The 17315-nt window shown below is 31.4% G+C and overlaps 1 long non-coding RNA gene across 2 annotated transcripts in view; it reads left to right on the plus strand.

Annotated features, from left to right (window-relative positions):
- LOC129807500 (uncharacterized) overlaps positions 1-17315 on the plus strand; it is a 112661-nt gene that overhangs the window by 46421 nt on the left and 48925 nt on the right. Inside the window, exons 2-3 of one of the 2 annotated variants that reach the window (XR_008752289.1) lie at positions 10053-10230; positions 13170-13218. This is a non-coding gene — a long non-coding RNA (uncharacterized LOC129807500). The remainder of the gene's footprint in view (positions 1-10052; positions 10231-13169; positions 13219-17315) is intronic. The other variant, XR_008752288.1, reaches the window with a different exon arrangement.

Genomic DNA, 17315 nt, shown 5'->3' on the forward strand with positions numbered 1-17315 from the left:
GTACAAAATAATGAAAATACTTAGGTAGGGGAACGTACCCAGTTTTTAAAATATATTGCGAAGTCACATTTATTGAAAAACATAAGAAAAATTTAGTAATTACCAAGCTTGGTATCGTATAAAGCATGGGCATTTTTCCCTATTCGGATATGGTATCTTATTTTTACCCTGTGAAAAGATAATACTTTATCTTGTTTAGATAAATAGAATATACTAATATATCTAAATAAAATAAATTGATCAGAGATTTCCATGATTCCTTTGTAGAAAAAAATTGCGAATTCGATACTTTTGGTGCAATGTCTGAACTCTTTAACCTGAGCCGTAGTGAAAAATAAATTAAAATGATCATAATACTTTTAATTGTCAGTTATCGTCCAACAAATTAAAAAAAATCGTAAAATTCTACACCTACTTCAAATATCGTAAGCATTCTTAGGATATAAAATTAACACTTATACGGGCTTCAGACGTGAGACTTAGCCATATGGCTTAACTGCTCTAATTTTTCAACAATCAAGATTTTTGGAGTATTGGATTATTAAGGACAAATGATCCATTAAATTCTGAAAAAGCAATAAAATTAGTTGGTATTTAGGATTTTGAAACCTATGGGAACTGGGTTAAACCTCTAGTCTGAAGACCGCTTTATAGCGTTAGAGTCTAAAACTTATTGTTTTTTTTTTTCAATTTATTAAGTTTACTATAAACAATTCTTAATGCTTGAATTGAAATAATATCGTATTTTTTATGAATAATGAAAAATCTGTGAACGCCAAGGGAAAAAGGAGGAAGTCAACTTCGTAAAGATGTTTTTTTTCCAAAGTTTTCGGATTGTTTTTCAAGCCTTCGTCGTATTTAGAGTTCGTCCTTCCTTTTTCTAAAATTAATCTTAATAGGGGAGATCGGCGTACTTTTCGCCAGCAAATGAAGATTTTTTATGTTTCATAAGTAGCATTAGGCTATTGGCTGTATGAAGCAGTGTAGTTCAAAGCTCTAAAATTCTTGACTTTTTCTAGAGAGGATAATGAAAAAAGTATGACACATTGGCTACACTTGCCCCGACTTGGGTAGATATAGCTACTTTTGGGGTACTAATTGCCACTCCTATGCTAATTCCAGACGCAATTTTAAACTGGAGATACCAAATATTGTTTCACATGATACACTGAAGCCCAGTAATGCTAAATATGTAATTTAAACCTAAAGAAAAGGCTTTAGCCGACTTTTTTATGACACTCTTGTAATTGCGGCAAAATTGATGCAAACATCATGAAAAAATCTATTTCACAAATTGCTCATCCAAATAGCAATGTTGCTTGGAATATGAATAGTACTTTTTCATCTAACCATGTATTAACTAACCATGTATCCATGTACAGTAGAGTCTCTCAAATCTGAATCTCTCAAATTCGAACGCCGTTTGGATTCAAAACGTCAATTGTGAGGTTATGTTAGAAAGTTCGTATTCTTGGTGAATGAAAATCATATTTATGTGCTTCTTCCTGAATGTTTACATACATTATGGTCGTGTAAAATGAAAAGAAAGTATTTTACCACTAAGGCTTGCGAGAAAGTATGGGAATTTGATTCAAAGTGCAATTTAATCTCACACAAATTTCGTTAGTTTTGAAAAATCGTTCGAATTTGGGAGGTGAGAAATGTCAAAAATACCCCCCGGGCGTTCGAATTTAGGAAACTCTACTGTATTTTATAAAAATGCTTCTAAATTGAAGGATAACAGGATCAGATTTATAAATATTTCTGGTAATATGGGGATGTGCTCCTACTTTCATTAAAAAAAACTACCTTGCTCAATGTACATTTTAAGGCAAATAAGAAAAATCCACTGTCCAATTTCTACTCCTGGCTAATTGTACCCCGGTCTCCCCTACGTTTTAAAATGAATAAAAATGTAGACATGAATTCGACTGTAATTTTGGACACTTTGCTTGTAATTTTTAACAGTTTTCTTGTAATTCCGGACGGCTAATCGGCCTCAAAAGAACTCCCATTCTTGTTGCTTTCAAGACCCTAACTTACTAAGTCTTCTTCTTGTTTATGCGAAGGAACCGCCAGGATCTCCTAAGGAGCTCGAAAATTTTCCATATAATTCATTAATGTTGTTGACTTGGACTCTCCAAGTATGCCCGAATTCACGCATTCCTGTGCGTAATTTTAAACAATTTATGTGTAGTATCCAGCTTTACCCTCAAAGTACCCAAAATTACAAGCAGGTCTTCTGAATTTGTTAAATCGAAATATTGAAGGGCTTGCGGTATTGTTTTATTATTTGTATTACATGGCATTTTCTTTCCAGTATTTCGATGGTTCCACTCTATACTATTCTATCTTAGACTCATTACAATTCAGAAGAGCAATTTGATGTTGGGAAATGTGGGAAAATATCTCGTTACACGAACACCTGATGGTTATACAGCTCAATTTCTGAAATAACATTCATTTTGATTTAAAATTATTTCAAGTCGATTTAGAATAATATAGAATGATGGTATCGATGTATTAACGATTCAGAAAGACTTTGAATTTTCATAAATTATTCTACATACTTATTTCAAAGAAACTTTGATAAAATATGAGTGCATCAAATATAAATGTGACAAATAATATATGCATTTAATTTAAAAGCAATAAACTTCGCACATCTTTCACAGATCGGAAAACTTTTTAGTTTGAGCACAGAAAAGAACATTTCTTACCTTTGCACTGCAAATGACGTACCTTTGAGGAAACTTTTTACAAGACATTTCCTTCCTGGATATCTTGTGAAGTTCTTATTCAGCAAATTAAGTTCAACCCCACAAAAAAAGGATGAGAAAATTACATTATTCAGTAGTGGTTAACATCAGAATCCCAGTCGCCTGAGGCCATGCTCGGCTCTCGATAGGATTTTGTATATTAGGAAGACAATATGGTATGTATATCGTCTCTTCGTCGTGGGTGCTGAAGGAAAAGGGTGGTTGGGTGGGTTTTGATTCTTGCACAAGGGTTGCGTAAAGAAGAATGAGAGAGATTTGCAAAATGGTCTAAAATGTCTCATTCGCGTCGAAAATGACAATAAATGGGGTGATATGGGGTGGTTGATAAAAAAAAAATACTGCCATAGGCAAAATACCCTGTTGCCTCTTGCACACCAAAATAGGGAAAAATAAGCAGCAGTGAACATGTTTCGGATTTCCCCATTTTTCTTGCTCCTTTATACAAAACATCTCTCTCATTTTCCCGGCCTCCGAAAAAAAGAGGCATGAAAATCTCTCAGTCTCTTCGGGACCTCCATCTCTCATGAGCAAGTCGAATGGAAATTTTCCCTTTGTTGTCATTTACCCACTTTGCTATATAGAATTTAAATTATGCATGCCTCCGACGTTTGGGGGGTCGGTGAGTAAAAGTGATTTGATTTACACCCATCCTGCAGGAATGTATACTATGGGGTAGCTTTTTATCGTGTGATATTTTGCAAACATGTTGTGAATTTAAATCCGCAGGTACTTTCTGCCCTAACTCCAAAATCAAATTCTAACAAGTTTGCTTTTTCATTTGTAATTTCAATCAATGAGAGTATTTTTTACATGTTTAACATGCTTTCTTCCATCATGTTTTCTATACTCTTATGTGTGTAACATCAAAGGACTTTTACGAGGGCTAAAATGATTTGAGATGGGTTCTTTCATTTTCAATCCTGTGGACGGTAAAACAAAGTAATATTACATGCCCTCTCTTGTGGCAAAAACAACACAAAAGAATAGAAAAAAAATGGTTAACTCATACTCGACACTTTGATTGAGCCACCAGTAGAAAAGCAACAGGTAAATAGAAATATTTATGAAGGAGGAAGAACTTCAACATACATTGAATTCATTGAATTAAATTATTAAAATTAATACTGAAAAAGAAATGGTTTTGGTAGGGGTGGCTTAATGGGAAAATATTTACTCACTGCGTGTGGTATTAATTAAATGTTATTTTCCTAGTTTTACCCTCGCATTAGAAGAAAAAGTGTAATTAGCACTTTCTCACATAATTTGTACTCTTTGGGATTTTTGTCACCACCCTTAGAGTGAAATGTAACACTTTTTTTGGATAAAATCTCATACAGAGTGTATAATAAATATGTGCTTAGTTGCATACTTTAATTGGGGTTTTTTTACATTATTATTTCATTTTATGAACGTTGAACTATGTTGTTTTTTTTGTACAAAAAGTATCATTTTATTTCTTTAACTTTTTATAACCATATAACGATATCTGTGAGAATGTATAACCGAAAGTTATAAACTTTGTTAAGTGTAATAAATTAACCGACTTAAAACGATGCAGCCAGGTCGGAAATTTCAAAATCTTTCCAGAAAATCTTAAGGACATTGGTTGAAAAATGTGCATTCCAAAGTGATTGAATTTTGACCTTAATAATTCAAAATGGTGAATTTTCCGGTCATAAGTATATATGGACGCAATGTTCAGCTGGATTGTCTCTAAAATATATCCAAAAATAATTGAAATAAGTTGGGTCAGTTTTGAGAAAACCCGAAAAAAGTGAGGAGATAAGGTAAAGTACCCTTACTCGACCGGGTTCCTCTATTCGACCGGTGGGTCAATTTTTGAATATTTGATGGTGAATTTCATCAATTTCTATGAATTTGTCACTGATTCGTATTATTTAAAGAATAATTGACCTATTAATGTTAGATCATACACAAAATATTATAGCAAATATAATTAAATTGAATAAATAAATCTACCGGTCGAATAAAGGGTACTTTACCTTAATGTCTTCATTGTAGGAACCCAAAGACCGAAAATTGACATCTTTTACCGTTTAAGCTCCAGGACGATGACAAGTTAAAGTTGAGTTCAATCATTAAAAATTCATTATTTTTTTTGTTAACTGCAGTACTACATATGGAAATGGTTAAGTGAATAACATTTTTTAGATTTATGTAATTTAATTAATTTTAATTTAATAAAATTTCCAAACTTTGATTGAAACGCATAATCTAATAATATTATGAAGAAAAATAAGAAACAAAAGAATTTTGCATGAATTTTAAGTACTAAACGGTAACTAGGGTCGAAGGAACACCTCTTCGACAGGGAACCTCTATTGACACTTTTGTCAAAATGTTGAAATTTATTTGTTGCATCCAATAAAATCTAAGTAGTATAACGTTTTTTAATTAATCTGCGTTTTTCGATAAGGGTAAATGTTTGAATTTCGCATTCCAAATGGTACAAAGTAGAGTGTCAATAACTCTTGACACAAGTTTTGAAAGTGTCAATAGGTCTTCCATCATCATCATCATCATCATCATTTTCAACCGTTTATCCCTATTCGAGTCGCGGGCCCATGACATCCAATTTAGCAGCCCACGCTTGTCGATCCTCCGCCACTTCAGGATGATGTTCAGGTTTAATCCCACGGCGCTTCAGGGCAAGATTCTGAATTTCATTCAGCCATCTTGTTCTAGGTCTGCCTCGAGGTTGACGCCTCTTCACAATGTAGGTGTTCCTTTTACCCTATTCTCCAGCCTGCAATTTATTATATTTAAGATCTAGCCTATATCCACAACCTATGGGAAGTTTAAAAACTAGTCTTAAGTCACACATTTCCTGAAAGAATATGTCTGATTTGTTAAGGGAATATGGGAGAAATATGAAGTGATCGAAGCCATAGTGTGTGCAAATCCTGAAAGTCTCCCTGAAATCCATTATCATAATAGAAAACATAATTAAATCTTTGTTTATAAATAAACAATAATTTATTGAATTATCGTTAAATTATTATTTATCTTAAATTAAACTTTAAATCAAATTATTTATTAAATTATTAAATAAACAAAAATAAAGATTTAAAATTTATCTTCATTAGGAACTCTTCTCATTGTTCACAGCATCTAAATTCAGAGTGAATAGACAAAAATGTCAATTAAAAATAAACTTTTCTTTACACAAGTTTAGGCTTTTTATACTTATACAAAAAAAAATATTTAGGAGGTACCCTATAGCATCCTTATTAAGTGGCATTTATTAGCACATACATCGCCAACATTAAAAGTTATGCAAGTTTAGTGAAACGTGATAGAATAAAAGTCACGAGGATATTAAGCGGTTGCATAATTTTCCGTGAAATACAATTTTTCATTTGTAATTTCACGTTTAATTGCCTAATGAAATTTTCCTGGGAAATTCCCTGACATACAATTAATTTATCATATGATTGTCAGTATAAATGCAAAATTTAATTTCAGAGATGAATGCTTTCATGTTCTATGTTTTCATTTTGAGAATTTTTTGCATTTCTATAACTCTATTTCGGTAAGAATTATAATATTATAGATTTGAAAAAAAAATCACAAATCCATTGATTGAAAAATGTCTTGAAGGAGTTTTCGAGATATTCGAAATGAACATGATATTGTAAAGACGAACGGAGTTAAGAAAAAGATCTCTAGGGACTATCAACTTATGGGAAAGTGTCATCAAATAGCACAAGGCCCACAAGGAGATATCCTTAAAGGTTTGCTATATAATGCCTTAGACACACTTACGACTTAAGCCGAGAAACGACTTAGTGGAAAATGACGGAAATATAGTTTGTCCATTATTTCTATTATAATTATGCTAAGCCGTCTCTCGGCTAATCCTCAGGTCTGTCAAGGCCCTAACAGACAAATACTTTAGGGGTCAAATTCATGAGTGTAATCAAACAAAATTTGTGATGATCTGAGAATTTTATTAAGCCAATTTTGCTTCTATGTTTAAAACATGAAAAGATGTCTCGGATTAAGGCAAAATGGTATATTGTACTAGATAATTGGCGTGTTCCATAACTAAATTCCTGGTAATAAAAATAAATACAAAAGTGAACAGACAATAGCCAATAGGGTGGAATCATCACTTACGGGTGTTATACATTTATGGACAGCGTGTGAAAATCTTAAGTTCCTTCCTAAAACAATTTTAAAAAATCACAAAATTATTAGTTTATGATGAAAATAACAATTTTATAATTTTTGTAATCTGTTTTAGGTAAGAACTTAACGTTTTTGCACGCTGTCCATAAGTGTATATGTATAACGTCTATAAGTGATGACTCCACCCATACATAATTTTGTTTTCTCCAATCACTAATACTCTCAAGAATCTTATAATCTATGTATTTTCGCTATGATTATATCATAAAAATGACATGCTGGTACAAGCGATGATAATTCAACTTTTGGTGGATATTTTGTATTCTCTTATAGTTCGAGGAATTAATCAGAAAGTTAAAATATCAAAACTCTTAATCTGTTATAAAAATTTGTAATTCTCAATCAAATGTGATAATTATAAGTTACTTTTAGTTACTCCACTAAGTGGTAATGTAGAGTTATTGCAAGCAATTTTCAAATAAACCACATGAGAAATGAATCCTTAACAAATTATAACATCTAAAAGAAGTCATAAATATCATTTGATGTGTATGAACATGAACTCGAGAGAAATTTCTTGAATCTCAAGTATGCAAGGAAATGTCTGCACTTTCATCAAATTTTCTACGAAGTGGTGTAAGTTATAAGTTCAGGAAACTTGAGATTCCATGTTGAGCACTAAGTAAGTTTTTCTAAAGAAAATTTGTAGTGTGTCTTCTTTGATTTTGGCACATAAATTTATGGCGGAACCTCAAACGTATTGAATGTCACATAAACATAAAAATTTAATTATTGTCAATTTATATAGTAAATATTTCATAGAGTAATATTTTATGTGTTTAACCCTCGATTTAAAGTTAATATTCACTGAATTTAATCTGTTCCCATTAATTGTAAGGTATACAGAGGCATTGTAGGTATTAAACGACGGTAATATATACATAGATTTATATAGAACTGAGCCTAAAATGATACGATATAGTATTCAAGCCGAGAGAGTAGAGAGGGTGTTGTGTAGTAACACTAAAATCTCCCTCAGTAGTAATGAAAATTTCAATTATTAAATCCTTCGTATTCCATCAATTTGTATATTAATATTTTATGGTGGTTCGATTTTCTAATTAAATCTGTTTTCAATCATGTAAATTAGATCGAACTTGTATTGTAATTCTTAAAGATTTTTTGTTTAGCCCTTTGAGGACAAGAAGGCAACTGTTGTCCTAAAAAGCAAAAACGATTTTTTCTGACTAGAAGACAAAATTTCTATAGACAACAATTTTTTTGGGACACCGGTCTATAATCTATATTGTCTTGTTATAATGTCATAATGTTATGTTCTATAATTCTTGAAGGTAATATAGAACAAAAATAAAATAAAGATAGATTTATCGTTTGAGATTTCTCAAAGAAGAACTTTACACGATATCTTCCGGATAAGTTCATTAGCACCCAAGAGGCTTAAGAATTCGTAGAAAAATAAAAAAAAAGGAATGTGAAAAATCTCAGTTAAAAACAGAAAACTTTGATATTTAAATTCTTTCAAAGTTCTTGTTCTCTTTTTCTGAATTTTGTAGAAAAATACTGTGAATATTTGCGAATTAAGAATATGAGATTATGTAAAGAAAGGGAATATTTCCGTGTTGTCTGGATGATTGAACTTTATTCAATATACATAATTACATATTAACGAAGTAGTTAAAAAATAATGTAAGGAGATGTAATGTAATATGGTAAAAGTTTATAATACTGTTCAACTCTCGTTCAGTTTTTCATGGTTCTGGGTTGTTGCGAAACTTTTCCACCAATGAAAAGTTAAGAATTTGTTGGAAAGGGGTATAAAATGTATATAAATAAAGTATCAAAGCTCTTTCTCTACCCTTTTCTTATATTTGATGAGTAAAAACACAGAAATTTGGTGAGGGTTGGTAATACAGAGTGAAAGACCATGTAGAATTCTTCAATTATTCACAATGTTATTTGCAATTGCATCCCAAAATCCTTCACTAAAATTTTCAAGTCCCAACACGAACAGCATGTTGATCATTGGGAACTGCTCATACTCTCTCTGGAGGAGACACATTTGTACACAAAATCCTGTACATTTTGGGGTGAACAGCATCCAAACTTCCCCAGAGGGTAGCCCATTTAATTGCTAAAATGCCTCCAAGGCAAATTATTTCTACTGAAAGTGGGATATTTGATGTGCTTTCAAGTGGTGGAAAGCAGAATAAACGGATAGACACAATTTCCTGGCTAATGATTGTGGTAAGAATTATCGGGGCAGTTGAATCTCCACTCATTCTCTCTCTTTGAAACATGCAACAACTGCTCAGGAGTTTTCCTTGTTTATTTTACTTTTCTGTTTTCCACTTCTTTTCACACAGTCTAAATTATTTTCAGTCTCCACGCTAATGGAATTTTAGCGATGGTAGAGATCACGGTTGGTGTTTGGGTAAAGTGCAAAACTTTTCATGTTCTCACGTCTTGCAGAATTTTCTTATCGGGAATTTCTGCCTCCCTAATGCTTTTAAAATTTCATGTGAAGAGCCTATGTTAGTAATATATTTGCCCATAGTGCACCATTTTCTATAATATTACTCGCGAATTACTTTAAAACTTTCCTTTCCAATGCACGCAACTTCCAAGATACTATACGGCTCTTATTTAAAGTTGAGACAACATTATGAATATGAGCAGTTACCCCTCTATCAGATAAGACCGTCTCAAGACGGTCCTCACGAAAATCACATTTACTCAGATTAAAAATTCTTCATTCATTTAAAATTATTTTAGTGAATTTAGTTATAGTTTTATTGATATTTCTTCTGAGGATCAGGGGAAAGTGGGACACTTTTCAATTAGGGTAGCTTTGTAATTAGAGTTTTTTCTCCTATTTTATTAAATGGAACTGAACTTTATTATGAAATAATTTAGGTCAGCAAACCAATTGTGAAGCTAAATTATATCATGATAAGGCTGAATTTCAGGAAATTAATTGAGGAATTAATTGAGGTCCTACAAAATATATCTTACATTTGGACATCCTTATAGTTTTTAGTCATCCACAAGAATAGGATTTTTATCAGTTCTGCATAATTAAAAAAACATTGTTTTTCACAGAACATTCATATGCTGCTTTAGGTACTCAGAGTCCCAAAAGAGACGAAAGAGTTAAGGTGATCACCGCCGGACAGACAGACGAATTAGACGACAAACAAACAAATAACATAACATTGTCTGAGACATCTCCTGATTTGTGAAGATACATGATGTTTCCGGGGCGGAAGGTGAAAATTTTGTGAGTGAAAATATTAAAACTAACAAATTAAATCAATTGGGGTGGAGTCATTACTTATGGACACACTTATACTGGCTTCAGACTTAAGACAAAAGGCGATAAAATTGCTCGGTATTTAAGATTTTGAGATTTTTTTAAGTGTATATACCGTTCATAAATAATGACTCCACCACAAGCAACCAACTTACACTGAATTTTTGGAACATAGGTATATGATGAGGTCACTATCAGAGATAATTAATACGATTATCAGCCTTCTTAGTTGTTGAAACCCTAGGTCTGCTAGTAGCGTTTTTCAGATCTACTCGTGCATCATTTCTATAAATTTTGACGATTTTATGTATATCCTGTCGTGGTTTTCCATAAAATTAAACAATTTACTACGCAGATTCGTTCTGGCGATAGTTCTGGACAATTTCTCTTCTTATAAGTTCTTGTAACTCGCTATTTTAACCTAAATTATACATTAAAAGATTGTTAAAACTGCTTTCTCCTTGGAGTTCGAGCAGTTAAAATACATTAGTTTACTATTATTATTCATCATCGTTTTTATGTGCTTAAATTGAGCTGTGTGCAAACTATAGAAATGTGCAATCCCACCATTTGATTCTCAAATAACATAACTTCAATATTATCATTGGAGTAAAGGAGGTTAGTTGCCTGTATCTGATAATTTTAAGTAAGTTTTACAAATGTGTGTCAAGAAACTTTTAGCCCATGAAAAATGAAAAAAATTTTGGAAAACATTTATTTTTGATATGAAATATTTTTTTTTTAAATACATAAGTAACATCTATGGATTACAAGCAACTCATTTGCAAAAAGAAAATTTTTAAAAAGTTAATTATACTAGGGTAAGTGTGCCAAATTTCGGCATAGTTGCATGCAAGCGCCAAAGTTCTCAAATTTGAAACGTAATGTTTTTAATACAAATTGATTTTTTATTCCTTTTTCTTAAGCAGTGTTGCTTGGAAACTTGTTAACAATTTATCGTCTTTATTTTCTCTAAAATCATTCTTAGAATATTTTAAAATTATTAAAAATATAAACATGGGTTTGATCCCCTATTTCGGCCACCTTTATTCTCATAGTTCCTTGGTCTTCGGGACTTCTTTCAATGTCTCTTTCACGTCATCTCCTTTGTCGAAATTACATTTTCTGTTTTTCTTTTGCATTGTATAATCTCTAAAGTATATAAAAACTAAAATTTCATTGAAATTCGAGAAATAAAAAAGGTGGCCGGAATTGCAAGCTGGCCGGAATTTGGCACACTTACCCTATATTTTTTTTTACCTGCGGTTTCTCGAACATAGATTTTTAAAGAAACTTTTGGCCCACACAGTTTTTATCTTTACTATAGAGAAGATTAGAATTAGAAAAAATTGATAGGAAAAGAAGAGATATACTCACTCATAATAAATTTTAATTTTAGAATACTAACTTATGATGTTGGTTGTCTATCTGGAGAGGAAATCCGACATTTGCACAAAAATGACAAGTCTAGGGAACAGTTTTTAAAATTAGCTAACATGTAAGCCTTTTTCCCAGAATATTCCTCTAATGGAATGACAAAAACGTTAGTTAGTCTCGGGTGGTTTATGGGGTATGTTTAAGGGGGTGAAAATGTTCAAATCAAGGGAAGTAAATGTGTGTGATTTTGCATTTAAGGGATGATGGAAAATTTAATAGTAGGATGAGGGTGAATAGAGGAACCGTATGAGTGAATAGGATGCATAAATTCATGTCATCATATTGTTGACACGTTCGCATATATTCTTCCAGTATGTAACATTTCACTCACCGGTGAAAAAAAGCGTATATTTTGTGGCGATATATGACATAATGTCTTATCATGTGGCGCTAATGTGTCTCTTCCATCCAGCTTCTTTTCATCATCATGTTAGCATTTTCCCCGAGCTTCTCATCTACATAATTTTGGGTGTCTTCTTTCGAAGTCTCTTTCATTGTAACTTTAACACGAAGGCGGATGGCGTTTGGGAATATTCACATACGCCCTCATCCTCGTTTGCTTGTTTTTCCCACCCATATAGTGAGAAAGTGTGTTGAAGGAGATTATCCAGTTACTCGTAGTTTTGTATTCCTGCCACTAAAGTAGCTTTACAAGCCATCATTTCACACCCATCGCCCCCAAAAAACACTTTACAATATGCAAAATTCACTATGTGCAACTACTCAACTTTCCGCATGGCACATTAAAATCTAAAGCTTATGGCATTTTGGAATGGAATAACCATGGAATATGATATGAAAATACGTTCATTCTCTCATATATAGCATATATACTAACTTGTATTTTAAATGTATATATACTCTTGATATATACATATAAGCAAAAGCACGATTTGGTGACCATGATGTTACATTACACAAGATAATCTCGGGCGGATTTCACTGTCATCAAGAGTGAATCCTTGGCTCAAGTTTCCATTTCCTTCTTTCATGAATTATAAATTATTATTAATTAGGCACTTCTTTACCCTGTACTCTCCGCCAATGTTGTAATGTGCTTGTGGAAAGAAGGAATATGAGATGAAATATCTTTTTCGTTGTCATCATTAATTGCTCCTCGGACTGGCATTCTTTCCATCAAGGGATACTTTACCCAGTGAAAATAGGGAACTGAACATTGTGCGAATGAGGAAAGAAGTAATACCGTTTATATTATTTTTATATTTTTCTGTTGATATTTTTCTTCTAATTCCCTAACTTCAAATGATGCGTGGCGAATGGAGGAAAAGACATTAAGTAGAAATATCTCTTGAAGCTCTTTTCTCTATTACATTTTCTGTGCATATTTCCGAATCAAATCACATATTTCGTGCTATTTTATTACTTTGTATATTACATGAGTATTTTTATTAGTTTGAAAGGTCTAAAAATTATAACTTTGTTTTAATAATTTTATTTTACAATTTCAGAAGCAGAAGAAATGGTGTAAACGTCAGTGTAAATGGTAAAAGCAAATATGTAAGTTATTAATTGTACTTTTATGAATCGAATAATAACAATTCTGAAACTTCACATTCCGAAACGTAAGAAGTATACATCTTTGACAGACCTTGAAAAATATGCACTTTCTTTTAAAGCTTTTGGAGGTGCAATTTGTACTCCTGAAAAAAAGGAAATGAAACATTTTGCAGTAAAAGTTATAAATGGCTTAAATTTATTCCAACTGACTAGAATAATCCATTTCGAATTTGTAAATTTAAATTGAATTTGCATATCGACCACTCAGAATATAATCCGACTAACTCGCGAATGGCCAACTTTACAGGAGAGCGATTTAAAGCTGAGATTTGCATTTGCTAATAAATCAATTAATTTAACTTCACTTTCCTAATATTGTACATCAAACGGAAGGATTCGATAATAGCTATCTTAATTCCATAAAACTTTCACAAAATAATGTGTATTTTAATAACTATTACAATATTTTCCGAGTTGTAACATATTTTTCCTGAGCTGTCATATCAAAAGCTCAGGATAAGACCCGAACAACTCGAGTTTCCCACGCTGCCAAGCGACCCGGCTGGTCACGCATCACTTGTCAAAATTGTTTCGATATCATTCCCCATACGCATCACTGTCTATGTATTCTAATTTTGATAAGTAATTTTTTCAAGACATTTTAAAACTTTAAAACCCGAGCCAAAAAAATTACGTAAAACACCAAACTGGCATAAAATGCCAGTGCAATTATTCTCCACAAAAAAGCAATTTTTCAATATTTTTCTTTCCGTAAAACTTCTACAGCAGTTCTAGGACTCATAAATTATTTTTTCAATAAATATTTTCCCATTTTTCTAGTCATTTTTATATAAATTTTGTGAAAATTGACAACAAATGCTAAAGTGAATTTTTACAGATTTTCGTAGCAAAAAGGCAACTTCTATTGAATTTCCTTATACTATTTGTTTACATATTGAATTTTCTTTTTTCTAACAATTTGGCAAGAATCTTAGAACTCATATCTATATATTATCCTGTAAATTTTTAAAATTCTCATATATAGTTTAATAAGAAAAGAAAAAATAAAACAAAGCGAAAAGTGAATATTCACCTTTTTTTACATTACCATTCTACATCAATTCTTGGTCTTATATTACTTAATTTTTAATATTTATTTTATTATTTTCACGTATTTTTCGAATCGTGACAAAACTCAAAAATATTAACATTTTTTAGGTTATATAGTATAAGCCATTCAAATGTCCATTTCGGATGCCAACTACGTATAAAAAGGTAGCATTTTACGCCAATTTGGTATTTTACGCCCATTTTTTAGTTTTTTTTCAATTTTTAACATAATAAAAAAGTTATCAACTATTTTTTTCTACTAAACGAAAGCTAATTAAATTCTCTATACATTAGTGTTATCACTTGAAATTAAAGTAAAATGCCAATTTGGGTTTTAAAGTGTGAAAAAATCAATTAATTGCATTTTCGAATCGAACAAATGTGATATGAGAACAAAAGTTCGATTGGCATTGACAGGTTTCAAACGCAAGCGTGAAAATTCCACGACAATTACAGAATTTACCCTGTGGGAACTATAGTGATGGGAAAATGTCGATCAGTTGGTGTGTGTCTAGGATGGGGAACTGGAAGAGGAAGAAGTAGAAGAAGTGAAGTTTGGAATGGCGGCTAATTATCCGAAAGAAAATGTAGAAAACTTTCATGTGAAAATTGATTAATAAAAAGATATAATTATCGAACCAAGAGGTAGTGTTTCAGTGAAGTAGGATTCCCAGGACGGATAACCACACCACCTGTAGGTCTTATATTATTTAGTTTTTATTATTTTCACTTTTTCACATATTTCTTATTATTATTTCTAACCAATTTTCAAGCAACAAAATTTCTTAAAAGGTAATAGGTTATGAGCTCTCGCGCCAAGGAGAAGTTTGATGCATAATAAATTAGCATTTTATTGCTTTTATCCAGGTTTGCAATACTTGCAATACTAGAGAACCTCAAAAAAATATCAAGATATCAGTAATATTTCATAAATAATTGCAATATTCGCAAAATTTATATTCTGGATTAAATCGTGAAATTTTCTTTGGTCTTTATAATATATAAGCCATTCAAATGTCCATTACAGCTGTCAAACTCCATATAAAAATACTAGCATTTTACGCCTATTTCGTATTCAATATCCAATTTTTAGTTTTTGATCCATTTTTTTTAATTTTATAGAAGAGTTATTAATTATTATTAACAATATTAGTTATTGATTAGTTATTACCAAATTGAAGACTATACATATTTGCAGCCAAATAATAGCTTATCTATTGTCGTGAAATCAGCCGGGATACTTTTGACAAGCAAAATGATGACGTCACACGGTCGAGTTATGCGGCTCTTATCCTTACTGAATTGAAAAATGAGTGAGATTTTGCTTTTTTAGAAAAAGCGCTATAACTTTGGAAATAATTTATATTCAGGTATAATATTCACAGGGAAGGTAGAGGGTGTCACGGAGTATCCGAAAAGCGAAAAAAACGAATTTTGCAAAAAATCGAGTTAGTCGCATTATATTCTGAGTGGTCGATATAATAGAATGGTCTTTCTAAAGCTTTATTAGAAAAGTATTTTAATAAAAATTAACCTCTTATAATATGAGAACTTAATATAAAATACTCGAGAGCTACATAAGGACGTGGTCGCCATTTTGATTTAGCGCTTTTGACCGCCATTTTGAATAACTGTCAAAGTCAAATGCTCAACCGATTGAGCTGAAATTTTAGTATCCAGAGGTGTGCAAAATCCGTTGAAACCGAATTAACGTCAAAATAAGCTTGTTATAGTAGCGTTTTGACCATTGATTGACGTACATGTTTTATTTGACGTTTATTCGATTTCAACGGAGTCTTGCACGCCTCTGCTTTAAGCTGATGTCAAGGCCTTTTTAGAACATAAATATAATCCGACCTGAGCCACAAAATTGCATGCTTTGCTTACTTTATTGAAACCATTACAAACGAACAAGATAAAGCTTAAAAAATACAGTGCTATCATTAGGTGATGATGTCTAAAAAACAAAGAAAACGAAAAGTCATATTTTTGCTTATAACAGCATAGTATTTGAAGATCTAAAATTGTTGTTACAAAAGATACAAAATAAAATTAAATCTTCGTTTATTTATTTATTTTGATTTTGTTAGAGTGAATGAATATATAAAATAAAAGCCTGAAGTATTTTTAGTAATTATTAAGTGATTTCATTAAATCTCCAGATATTTAAAATTAAATAATAAATGCCACGAAAATATGAATAACTATGTACTTTTAAAGAAAAAAATTGAAAAATAGCGAAAAAAAGTGCAAAGTCACCCGCAATGACGGTATTTTCGATTTGATTTAAAGACAAGTTTAAAGAAATATTTGAATTTTTTACTGTTTAAATGGAATTTTTACTGACGATTATGAATTTTATGCCCCCGTCACATCTTTTATATCAAATCAATAAAGTTTCACAAAATTCAAATTTGCATCTCTTTCTTTTTTCAAAAAATTTGCATTAGTCTATCCCACTTTTTCGGACTCAAAATTGGATTGAACTAAATTTAATTTATGAGGCTGTATAAAGGAAAAAGAATAGTGCGAAAAAGTAGGATAGACTATGCAAAATTTTTAAGAAAGAAAGAATTTCGACTTTATGAAATTTTCCTGGTCTAAAAGGTGTGCCAAAGTCATTACTGAAAAATTTGATTTTTACAGATCGAACTCTTAAATTAATATATTATTATTATTATTATTCGTATCGAGATATAGTATTAAAAGGTCAATCATTTTTTACAATGTTAATATCCCGTATTGGAAACTGTTAGAGTCGAGTTAGAGATCTCATTCTCTCAAGACTTAACGGTCTTGCCTCTTTTGACACTGACTGAGATCCCCGCCGTTAATTAATTAATTATAAGAAGTTCATATTTATGTATTTTTAAAATTATTTATCACTGAAGAGTTGTATTATTTTACACTTTTATAACTTAATATACATGACGTTTCTTGTAAATTATTATCAATGATAATTTCTTGACCTCACCAATGTTGGCAAT

Source organism: Phlebotomus papatasi, chromosome 3 (genome assembly GCF_024763615.1).
Source record: "Phlebotomus papatasi isolate M1 chromosome 3, Ppap_2.1, whole genome shotgun sequence".
Lineage (NCBI taxonomy): Eukaryota > Metazoa > Arthropoda > Insecta > Diptera > Psychodidae > Phlebotomus > Phlebotomus papatasi.